This window comes from Saimiri boliviensis, chromosome 3 (assembly GCF_048565385.1).
Source record: "Saimiri boliviensis isolate mSaiBol1 chromosome 3, mSaiBol1.pri, whole genome shotgun sequence".
NCBI classification, from domain to species: domain Eukaryota; kingdom Metazoa; phylum Chordata; class Mammalia; order Primates; family Cebidae; genus Saimiri; species Saimiri boliviensis.
The window spans coordinates 28,699,208-28,712,320 of NC_133451.1; the positions used below are offsets into that span (position 1 = coordinate 28,699,208).

General features: G+C 34.3%; 1 long non-coding RNA gene across 1 annotated transcript in view; it reads right to left on the reverse strand.

Annotated features, from left to right (window-relative positions):
• Positions 1-832: 832 nt before the first annotated feature.
• LOC141583981 (uncharacterized) overlaps positions 833-13,113 on the reverse strand; it is a 51,762-nt gene continuing 39,481 nt past the window's right edge. Inside the window, exons 2-3 of the long non-coding RNA XR_012516818.1 lie at positions 3,038-3,175; positions 833-1,036 (exon numbers count right to left, since the gene is read on the reverse strand). This is a non-coding gene — a long non-coding RNA (uncharacterized LOC141583981). The remainder of the gene's footprint in view (positions 1,037-3,037; positions 3,176-13,113) is intronic.

The following is a 13,113-nucleotide window of genomic DNA, read 5'->3' on the forward strand; positions in this document are numbered from 1 at the left end:
ATTGGAAATGGGCAAAGGATGGACTCTGGAGATTATGTTGAGGTTAATTGCTTTGATCCATTTTTAAAATAATGCCCATTTGGTCAATGGTGAGAACAAATGTGGGCGGAGGGTTAAACTGAATGCCCAGCAATTATTGCAAATTTGGATGTGGGAGGTGAAGGAGTAGGCAGAACTTCCCGGCTGATCAATAGACCCATGAGACACTAACTTTAAAGTGGTTTGTTATATAGTGCTATTTAACTGATATTCCAATATTGAAATGGAGAACAATAGATCATGGACTTTTTTTTTTTTTTAATTAGAAGATCAGGATAATTATTTAAATATATGGATGTTAAGTTTGAAGTTTCTCTGAGATGTTGAAATGAATATGTCTTATAAATAGTTGGATATAAGTGCTGGATTTTGATATTATAGACAGTTTCATGGCTGCAATATACATTTCAGAGAGGGCTGTATGTTGAAATTTACTGAAACTCTGGGAGGAGGATGAGATTTCCTAGCAAGAAAATGTAGCACCGAAGTAAAAGTCCTGAGTAGCTCTAATACTCAGTAGAAACCATGCTGTATTCCCGGGGAGGTCAAAGTACTTCAAATAACAAATTTATCCTGAAGAAACTGTTCCAGTGAAAATACTCATATACTTTACATCTCTCTCTTTTTTTTTTTTTTTTTTTTTTTTGTTTTTTTTTTTTTTTTCCTTTTTGACACAGAGTTTAACTCTTGGTAGCCCAGGCTGGAGTGCAATGGCACAATCTCAGCTCACTGCAATCTCCACCTCCCGGGTTCAAGTGATTCTCCCTGACTTAGCCTCCCGAGTAGCTAGGATTACAGGTATGCACCACCATGCCCAGTTAATTTTTGTAATAACAGGATTTCACTATGTTGGCCAGGATAGTCTCGAACTCATGATCTCTGGTGATCCACCCACCTCAGTCTCCCAAATTACAGGAATTACAGGCTTGAGTCACCGTGCCAGGCTCCTACTTTACATCTTTATTCACTACAGTAGGTTCAGGTGAAGAAAGAAAGGCTGAAAGCATAACAAGAAAGAGAAAAAGAAATCCTATTTAATATTTTTAGTCTACCTGATTATTCATAAAAAATCCTTATCAATGTCAAATTTATAGTATATTATTCAACTAGTGCTAATGTTGCTGATTTCTGCTCTTAAAAATAATAGATTGTGACAAAAATGTAACTGCAATTTTTCAAGAGGAAGAAATCAACAGCTTTTATTTTAGCTTTGATATATTTTTTAATTTCCCTCTGATTCTCTTGACCTCGTTTATGAGAAATTCATTCACTGATGATTTATTTAAAAGGAAGACACCCATGATCGCTCTGCATTAGTATTTCTTAAGCACACTTTCACTCTGCTTCTTTGTACACTAGAAAACTGTAAAAGTGACTCTTGCTTAGATTTACCTTAAAAAACAGAAATAAAAATGTTAAATGTCAATACAGCACAGTGAAACACGATGAAGTATTATTAAATTCTTGAATATTCTTAATAACTGGAGGTCTCAAAAATAAGTATTATGATAAGTTGGACTATAAATTCTTGCATTTCACTTATTTATGTAAAAAATAAGCTTTATAGAAAATGGGCTACATGGATGAATACATTTTATCTTTCTAAAAAGTTCAATAGCTCTGCAGTAATGTAGAACCCACTTTAAATATGAAAAGGACTAATGCAATATAAACAATTTTGTGTCAATTACATAAAAGTAAAATTCATGAAACCAAGAATACTACCAACATTTTTTTTTTGGAATAAAGCATGATACAAATAAAAAACAACGAATAAACCAATTAACTAAAATATTAATTCTAATAAGTAGTGCCTAATGACACTATATACAGAGCATAGACTGCCGGCAGAAAGATGATACACTTTTCTCTCCTTCTCTCTCTCTCTCTCTCTCTCTCTCTCTCTCTCTCTCTCTCTCTCTTTCTCCCTTTTTTTTTTTTTTTCCAATGAATGAGAGGTTCTTAGGTTGCCCAGGTTGGTTGGTCTCGAACATATAGCCTTGACTCCTTGAGCACCAGGACAACTGGCATGAGCCACCTACATTTTTTCTCTATAACTCCACTGAAGCATGAGGTTGTCTTTGGGAAACTGTCCATTCAAATTTTAAACTGATTCTAATTTTAAACTGAAACTAATTCTTTCAAGATTGTGAAAGACAATAGAACCTTCACCCAATTTTATAATTTATTGCACTTTCTTCTCACCTAGCAATGTCTGATGCTGTTGCTTGGAAGCCGGTTCTCCCAAACGTACATGTTAGAGGTACATCCATTCCTCAGTGTTCAGCTTAAAAATCTTCTTCCCTGGTGAGGTTTTCATTAATGTTCCCTAGCGTCATCATTACATTGTCTCTATTTCATAATACATTTACTAAGTACTTAATTTTAACTTCTATCCAAGTTTGTTTATTCTCAAAATATTGACAGGAAGACTATTCTGGGCAAGTGTGTAGACAAGTTTCTTGACACAAAGATGAATTTAGCTCCACACAAATTCATACTCCAGGACAAAGTGTGTGTGTATGTAAAGCCTATTGCTATGATAAAGGTGCATACTTGTGTGGCACAGAGGAGAAAATAGCTAACTTCTGGGGATAAAGTCATAAGGTGTTTAAATGATGTCCACAAAGGAATGTCTACCAATGGGTGAACTCCTTAAATAAGCATAAAAGCATTATATGACGTTAAATTGCAAATTGTGAAAAGAGTCTTTAAACTAAGGCAATAAAATGTATTAAAATGTTGCCTGTTTACATATATTAGCAAAATTTATAATTCTTCTACACTATTTTCTGTTTTCAAGGGCTAAAAAGCATGGACAATACATTTCCCAGTCTCCATGGCAAGCAGGGTTCATTTGGGTAACTTCAATAGGAGAAACCTAGGAAAACTTGACAGATCTGACTGGAATTATTACTTCTTCAAATAGAAAGGCATTTGGCCAGTCTGCATAACATAATGAGGCCCTGTTTCTACAAAGAAATTAAATAAAAATCACCTGGGCGTGGTGGCATGTGCCTGTAGTCCCAGCTATTTGGGAGGCTGAGGCGGGAAGATCATTTCAGCCCAGGAGGTTGAGGCTGCGGTGAGCAATAATTGTCCCAATACACTCCAGCGTGGGTGCCAAAGCTAGAACCTGTCTCAAAAAACAAAATAATAGAATAAAATAAACAAGATAAAATAATGTGGGCTGTGGGAGAAGATAAATGTAAACTTTTGCAGTGACCTTCACACATCCTCATAGGAATCCCTTAGATTATTGCTTAGAGTGACTGAAGTAATTGGTAGTAGATTCATGCAATCCCTGTACTTCGTAATTATAGGAATGGCTGCTATTATACCAACACATTCATTAGCTTATATATATCTTAACCCTCTGTATTAAATATCTTCTTAAAGTATGTCATTTTTTAATGAACCCAAGACAAAGAGATATATACAAAATAGTGTGTTCATGCAACTGTATGTATGTTCTTTCTTTTGGAGAAGCCAGACTTTTCATGGAAAATGACAAATATGTCCTGGATTAAATGTAGTGAGAGTCTAGATGGTGAAGATTTATATAACATATTGATGGTATTTCATTTTAGACTGAAATATGTGGGAAACCACTAAAAAAACTCTTCAACTATAACAGGTCAAGATTGATATAGGTTGAGGAAGCTGGCTTTGGCAATAGTGTATAGGCTGCATTAGTTGCTCACTTATATTCTACTATTATTAAATTTGTTAAGTATAGTGGATCACCTAAGGTTGGAGGTTTGAGACCACCCTGACCAACACGGAGAAGCCTCGTCTCTACTAAAATTAAAAAAATTAACCGGGCATGGTGATACATGCCTGTAATCTAAGCTACTCGGGAGGCTGAGGCAGGAGAATCACTTCAATTAATTGTATACATACCAATATCCAGTGTCTACCACATTGCTGTAATCTCAAGAACAGTCAATGATTTAATTTATGATTACTGAGTTTTTTTTTTTGCTTATTTTATTTTTTACCCTTAATACCATATTTTAAATTTTTAAGAAATGCTTTATGTTTTTATTTCCAGTGCCTTCCAAGTATATTTTAGTTCACAGAGCATAATAAATATTTGCTGGGTTTTAAAATGACTAAAATCTTCCCCAAAAGTAGACATTTGACTTTGTAATCAGTCTAGTTTATGGAGAACAGATGTTGAATCCCAAATAATCCTTTGCTCAAGGACAGACTGAACTACTGCACAGTTAAAAAAAAGGCAAGCTAAAGTCTGAAAGTGAGAAAAAGTACATGTATAGATAGATAGATGATGCATAGATAGATACACATATATGTGAAATTGATGAAATTGTATAAAACTGATGTAGTGCTGATTTGTGGGATTTTTTTTTTTTCCACCAGGGTCTAGATTTCCAGGGAATCAAATTTTATAACTAAAGTTTTAGAATATATTATATATTGCTGTTGTCTTTTCTGGATTCCTTTAAATTCGAACTTAAATTATAAGGGAGAAATTCAAAGAATCAGCTACTTTTAGAGCATTGAAACTTTTAACATTTTTTGAAATCCTTTAACCAGACCGGAATCAAATTGTTCCTCATATTTGCAGCCTAGAAAATATTTACTAAACACCAGAGCAAGGAAAAAAGCACCAATCTATACACACTTCTAATTGAAATATATAACAAATACCTAAATAATCAATTTTCAAGAAGGAACACAGTCTGACAATTGAGTAAAATGTTATAACACAAGACAGTTTTTGCTTTAATACTAAGACATGGAAATTACTGTTTCAGGATAATATTAGAGAGAAATGAGCATAGCTTGCCAATTCTCCACCTCTCACCAGCTTACAGCTGTCTCAGAAGTAAAAGAAAAGCTGATATCATGCAAAACCTAACATTGAAAAAAGAGGGCCTAAAGGAGACACAGGAAGATTTGCTAAAATAAACTTTCTTAATGTCTTGAGAATATTGACTTATTGCATGGGAAAAAAATGATCTCTCACTTACAAATACATATGTAAATTGCCCTCCCAAATTAAAAATATATATTAAAGATAAACCTATGCAGCCAACAGAAGAAAAACAAACATGTATCTCTCTGATCTTAGTAAAGATAGTATATTTGTATTTTTTGGTAACAAAGCCCCCAAGAACAAAACCAAAAATATATATAATGGGAAAAAGTGATATATTTTTAAATTAGCCAAAATATAAATAATATTAAAATATTAGATATATTAGCTTGTGTTCAGGTTCAGGTAGTGAAAATAGCAAACTACATTTTCAATATCTGAACCTGAACACAATATACATAACTAAAATGGACAAAATTCACTTTCGATACAAATAAATCATCTAGGAAATTTAGTAGATCTATACTCTAAGTGTATAAACAGGTAATTAATAGGAAGAGACAGAATTACAGCCATGATTTGAAGAATAAGAAGACAAAGTAAAAACTTGACCTATAGACATATCATATTAGTGCATGAATTTGTATTTATAGATTCATGTAATTTATTGCAAAATATTATTTTGAATTAATTCTGAACTTATTTTAATGGTAGATTATTTACTATTTTTTTCTTTTTCTTTTTTTCTTTTTTTTTTTTTTTTTTTTTTTTTGAGACGGAGTTTCGCTCTTGTTACCCAGGCTGGAGTGCAATGGCGCAATCTCGGCTCACCGCAACCTCCGCCTCCTGGGTTCAGGCAATTCTCCTGCCTCAGCCTCCTGAGTAGCTGGAATTACAGGCACGTGCCACTATGCCCAGCTGATTTTTTGTATTTTTAGTAGAGACTGGGTTTCACCATGTTGACCAGGATGGTCTCGATCTCTTGACCTCGTGATCCACCCGCCTCGGCCTCCCATAGTGCTGGGATTACAGGCTTGAGCCACCGCGCTCGGCCCGATTATTTACTATTTTTAAGCACCCCCTTTTAAGAAATACTGAGCTATACTTTCAGCTGGAGTAAGATATGCAATTTGGTAAGATGTTTGTATTTATGTCAAGGTAAATTGTAGGTCCATCAAAATAGCATGTTCGTATATAGTTGGATATTTATGTTTTGCTCTCAGTCCTTGCATCTGAGTTCAAATTGCCTGCGTTTTAACAAAAATAACAGTTAACAACTGATGCTGAGCATACATTTCAAAATTTTAAAAAACACTTAGAGAATTTAGCTGTTGAGGATGATGAAAAATGAGTGTTAATTTTGCATGTATAAAAATGTGAACGTAAAGCTGAACATTTTACAACCCTGACTAATAGATTTTGCATATTATAGAAAAGGAATAAATAAATGTGCAAGTAAGAGTACAGTTGACCTTTGAACAACGTGGGTTTGAACAATGCAGATTTTCTTCTGTCTTGCCGCTCCTGAGACAGCAAGACTAACCTCTGCTCTTTCTCCTCCTCCTCAGCCTACTCTACATGATGACAGTGAGGATGGAGACCTTTATGATGATTCACTTCCACTTACTGAATAGTAAATGCACTTGCTTTCTTTCTTATTTCCTTAATATAAGAAGGTAAAACGTTATTTTTACTCTGGCTACAAAAATTTCTTCCTGACATGCTTCAAAATAGTAAGAGCCATCAATGACAAGTCCACAGCCAACATCATAACAAATAGGCAAAAGCTGGAAACATTCCCCTTGGAAATGAAACAAGGCAAGGATATCCACTCTCACCACTCTTATTCAATGCAATACAGGAGGTTCTAGCCAGATTAATTAGGCAAGATAACAAAAGCTGATAAATGATTTCAATAAAGTTTCGGGATTAAAAAAAGGTACAAAATATCAGTAGATTTCTATACATAATAATACTCATTCTGAGAGTCAAATCAAGAATGAAATCCCACTTACAATTGCCATAAAAAGAACACAATATCTAGGAAGACATCTAATAAAGGACTCGAAAGGTCTCAGCAAGGAGAACGATAAAACGCTGCTGAAAGAAATCAAACATGACACAAATAGAAAAGCATTCCATGCTCATGAATTGGAATGATCAATCATTAAAACAGCCGTACTTCCCAAAGTGATAGAAAGATTCAACACTATTCACATCAACTACCAATGCCATTTTTCACAGAATTAGAAAAAAATCATTCTAAAATTTAATATGGAACCAAAAAGAGCCAAATAGTTAAAGGAACTCTAAACAAAAAGAACAAAGCTGGAGACACCACCTGACCTGATTTCAAACTAAATTATAAAGCTATAGTAACCAAAACATCATGATATGAGTGAAAAAACAGACAGACAAGCCAAAAGAACAGACTATATAATCCAGATTAAAAAGTCACACAACTGCAGTCACCTGACCTTCAACAAATTTGACAAAAATAAGCAATGGGAAAAACACTTCCTACTCAGTAAATGGTACTGAGATAGCTAGCTAGCTATATGCAGAGGAATGACACTGGCCCTCTACTTTTCATCATACCCAAATTTAACTCGATATGAATTAAATATTTAAATATAAGACCTCAAACTATAAGAACCCTAGAAGATAACCCTGGAAACATTATTCTGGACATTGGCTTTGGGAAAGAATTTGTAACTAAGACTTCAAAAGCAATTGCAATGAAAATAAAACTTGACAAGTGGGAATTAATTAAACTGCAGAGCTTCTGCACAGTGAAATAAACTATCAACAGCATAAACAGAAAACCCCAGTATGACAGAAAATGTTTGCAAACTATGCATCTGATGAAGGTCTGCTATCCAGAATCCATAGGGACTTAAACAATTCAACAAGAAAAATAAATAACTCCATTAAAAAGATGGCAAAAAACATGAACAGACACTTCTCAAAAGAAGACATGCAAATGACCAGCAAAATTATGAAAAATTCTCACTAACACTAATTGTCATAGAAATGCAAATCAAAACCACAATGAGATACCCTCTGTATTAGTTTGTTCTCACACTGCTATAAAAAAAAAAAAATACCAGAGACTGGGTAATTTATAAAAGAAAGAGATGTAATTAACTCACAGTTTCACATTGGTGGGGAGGCCTCCAGAAACTTACAATCACAGGCAGAAGGCAAAGGAGAAGCAGGCACCTTCCTCACAGGGTGGCAGGACAGAATAAGTGCGAGCAGGGAAAATGTCAGAGGTTTATAAAACCATCAGATCTCGTGAGACTCATCCATTATTACGAGAATAGTATTGGGGAAACCATCCCCATGATCAATTACCTCCACCTTCTCATATCAGTTGCAAGTGAGGCTGCAGAGAAAAGGTGAGGCATATATGCTGTTATTTGCAAATTTCAGTCACTGTGGAAAGCAATTTGGAGATTTCTCAAAGAACTTAATACAAGACTACCATTTGACCTAGTAATGCCATTACTGGATTTATATACAAAAGAAAATAAGGCCGGGCATGGTGGCTCAAGCCTGTAATCCCAGCACTTTGGGAGGCCGAGGTGGGTGGATCACGAGGTCAAGAGATCGAGACCATCCTGGTCAACACGGTGAAACCCCGTCTCTACTAAAAATACAAAAAATTAGCTGGGCATGGTGGCACGTGCCTGTAGTCCCAGCTATACAGGAGGCTGAGGCAGGAGAATTGCTTGAACCCAGGAGGCAGACGTTGCAGTGAGCCGAGATCACGCCATTGCACTACAGCTTGAGTAACAAGAGCGAAACTCCGTCTCAAAAAAAAAATATATATATATATATATATATATATATATATATATATATATGCACACTATGGAATACTATGCAGCTACAAAAAATGAATAAAATTATGTCATTTGCAGCAACATGGAGCTGGAGGTCATTATCCTAAGCCAATAAATGCAGGGAAACAGAAAGCCAAATACCACATGTTCTCATTTGTAAGTCAGAGCTAAACGTTGAGTACTCATAGACATAAAAAAGGTAACAGTAGATACCGAGGACCAGCAGATGGGAGAGAGAGGGAGGAGAACAAGGGTTAAAAACTTAACTATTGGGTATTTACTATACTCACTACCTGGGTGATGGGATCAATCATATCCTAAACCTCAGCATCACACAGCATAACCATGTAACAAATATGAACACATACCTATGAATCTAAAATAAAAGTTGACATTACAATTAAAAAATCTCTTCCTCAGAAGAACCTCATGGGAATTACCGTTAAAGAGAATTATACATAATTTTACAAAAAGCAAGTTAAAGTGTAATATAATTTCATAAAATATAGGTTCTTTATCTTTCTGATTATTTTAAGGAAAATGTTTAAGAAGGATTTCCCAACATCCTCTTGTACCTCCAGTTTATGCCATGTCTGACTGATTTTAAACTAAGCAATATTGATTTTTTTTAAAAAAAAAAAAAGCTTAATGATTCTCAGGCTAGAGAATAAAACTAGAGAAATATGTTTCTGATTATGACCCAAATGTTAAGAACAATTTCTACTCTCATCAGTTACTAGCTTAGCCTTCTTTGCTCAATCTGGAAAAAAGTAGTTGAAAGTTTATGGGTTTGTGGACAAAAATTTGTCTGACCTTAGCTCTTTACAAGTCAACAATCATCCGTGATAAATTACTCTGAAGTCTGAGATACCAACGAACATCTGTGACAAAAAGCATTTCTCCCCAGGATATGCTATTCTCAAGTCTAATGCGCTTGCTTTCTCTATTCTGTTGGTCATTTTCTAACTCAGATATAAATTCCACACTTTCATTGTCCACTCTTTGCTTTACTCTCCCTGCTCATTATTTTCTTATTTTCACTCAGGTTGCCTCTCATACGGCACCTTCAGCTTGGATTTCTTTGAATCTTAGTTTTCCTATTTTCTCTCTTCTCTCCCACTTGTATCAATTTTTCCACAATTGCTCTCTTCAATCCTGTATAAACTACATTGCATATCTTCCCCTCTTTGTTAGCAGTATAGCACTAAAATTATTTGTCTTTTCATTTTTCTTGTTTTAAAATTTTGAATCAAGAATCTGTAAAGTTTTTGTTATAATCCATTTTGGAAAAGTATTAATTACCCAAATTGCTTTTTCATATGAATGGTTATCAGCATGTTCTGCTCAGACTATTTTTTTTCTGATTTAAATCCTCTTACAGAATAGCTAGGACTTGGAATTGAATGGTTTATAGCAGATCAGTTCAGTCCACATCTTTCAAGATCTCAGTTAGTTATTTGAATTATTGGAGGGAATATCTATTTCCCCAAGAGGCACATCTCAAGAGAAAGGGAAAAAGAACTTTAGGACCTCAGTAAAACTGACTCAAATAAATGAAGCACATGGTTGTGATTCCTGGTGGAAATACTAATCTTGCTATAGGAAAAGAAGGTTCTACTCATGCTGATAGAGCCCTATAAGAAGCTACTACTTACATACAGTTGACTTGGCTCAACTTCAGTGTAACAGGCACCAGTCTAATGAGTCTCATATATTGCAGACCCTAAATTTTAACCTACAGGCTGCTATTGAGACATATTTCATTAATTGGACAAGATTAAACTTTCTTTATCACATTATATGCTAATTATTGCAATAATACTTAACAAAAAAGAGAAACCATAAACTCTCAGTGGCTTGATACAGTATGTCTTGCCCATATAAAGTGGAAACTGAGGCAGAGTTCTTGAGTTGATGACTCCCTGCTAGCTGTGAATAAAAGCACCAGGGAATTTCTACGTGGTGGTGTCTCCATTTTTGCCATGTAACTTCCTAATTCATCAACCTGGTTTGCATTAATATCCAGAAAGGGAAAGGGCAGAGTATTAAACTTTAAATGTGGACCTACAATAATTAAATAATGTAACTTATTTAATAATTAAAGTATTGATTAAATTTATTAAATTTAATAAATTGAAATTAAATTTATTAAATTATAAAATTTATTTATTAAATTTATTTACTTTATTTAATAATTACATATTTGAATAATATAAGTATTTAGACACAAATTGCTAAATTTAACTGCAATAGAAATTGAGGCAATTTAGTCCAGCCATACCTCAAAAGAAGTGAAAGTAGACCTGCTTAACAGCTTTTTACTCTGTGCCACAATATCTTTAACCAAACAGGACTGTTGAAAATAGAGAAAATTTGTTGAACTCACGGTCTTGAAAGGCTATGTTTTCTATAAAATATTTAGAAATAATTACATATATAAATTATATGAATTAATGACATTGGACACATTTCATAACATAAAGTAAATCTGGCCATTAAATTGAGTAGTGAAAATTGTAGGCAAGCAGCCAGGTAGCCAATCAGTTAATTCAACTTTTTAATATAGCATGTTTGGAAGGAAGTGTTCAATACTCATGTGTAGCTTCCAGGGAAATTCTTCTTTAAATTATGTCACAAGCGCTTGACATAAAACCCAGTATATCTATACATGAGGAAGGAATAAAGGACTGTGACAGTTTGAGATAATTATAAAGAAATAAGGGAATACATTTAATTAAAATATTGATCTAAATATTTTTATACTGTCTATGTAATGCTTTTGAATAAGTAACTGTGTAATTTATTTTGTTTCATGTTTATCTTATTGCTGTAACTGGCCAATCATTTTCTACTAATGGAAACTGTGAAGTTAAGATATGAGAGTAAAAACCTGTATCTTACAATCCTGGATGATAAAACTTGAGAGTAAAAGTTACATAAAATAATACAAATAATATCGTGGTAAGCAAATGCTCTCTCTGCCCTGCCACCCCCTGAAATGTCCCCTGAACTTAGGAATGTGTTATATTGCAAGGCAGAAGGAGCTTCACAGATATATTTAAGGTTACAGACCTTAAAATAGAGAAATTATCCTGAATTTTCCAGCTGGGCGCACTCTATTTTCAAGAGCTCTTAAAAGCCAGTAATTTTCTACACTTAAAGTTGAAAAAAAAAATGTGGCAACAGAAAATGTCAGAGAGATTCAAAGACCGAGAAGGACTCCACCCACCTTTAGCACAACGAAAGGGGTGGAATGAATTAGGGTGACCTTTAAGAACAAAAATTGACCATTTGCTGACAGACAGCAAGAAATTAGAGACCTGGGTCCCTTAACTGCAAGAAACTGAATTCAAGCAAAAACAAAAACGAGTTTGGAAGCAGATTTTTCCCTAGAGCTTCTGGAAAGAAACACAGGCTGGCCAACACCTTAATTTCTGCCTCCTGAGACTTTATGGAGACTGAGCTGAGCAATGCTATACCCGGAGTTCTTACCTGAAGAACTGTGTGACAATCAGTTGTGTTGTTTTCTTCCACAAAGTTTGTGGGCATATGTTATGTGATCAATAGAAAACTCGGGCAATTATTAAATAAGAAAGAAAGGCATAATGAGGAAGATGGGTCCTGAGCTATCTAAAAAGATTGCAAATGCCCACACATGGTATGCAAAAACCACAAATACAGCTAGTATAGTTCAGTGGAAACTTGGCAGACTTTTCAAAAATGCAGTAATGTAGTTTCAAACAAAATTACTTAGATATTAGGAATGCTGTTTTACTTTTCATCTGGCCTACTTCTTTTGAAAAAGAGAGAAATCAAGCAAAATTTCATCTTCTATTCCCTTGTTTACTTTCTCAACATTGAAAATCCAATCATCATTTTAAACAAGTTTAAAATGGCAAAAATTGGTGGATGCCAATTCTAGTTTCTTCACTCAAAATTGTTTATTTCTTTTTGTTTCAATAATAATTTTATATGTAATACATTTTTAATCTCAAAATTGTATTTTTATTAATTTCTTTTGTATGTCTGTGCATCCCTTTTGCAAAACTCTTTACCTAGTATCAAATAAATATGTCTTCATTTTGATTCATTTATTTAATTTTTTGTTATTATAAAAATTTGTCTTCTTAAATTTTTATTACTACTGTTAAAATAACTTCTTGTGAAAAAATTTGACACTTGTGATAACAAGGTTTTTTTTTGTTGTTTTTTTGTTTTTGTTTTTGTTTTTGTTTTTTTGAGACGGAGTTTCACTCTTGTTACCCAGGCTGGAGTGCAATGGCGCGATCTCGGCTCACTGCAACCTCCGCCTCCTGGGTTCAAGCAATTCTCCTGCCTCAGCCTCCTGAGTAGCTGGGATTACCGGCACGTGCCACCATGCCC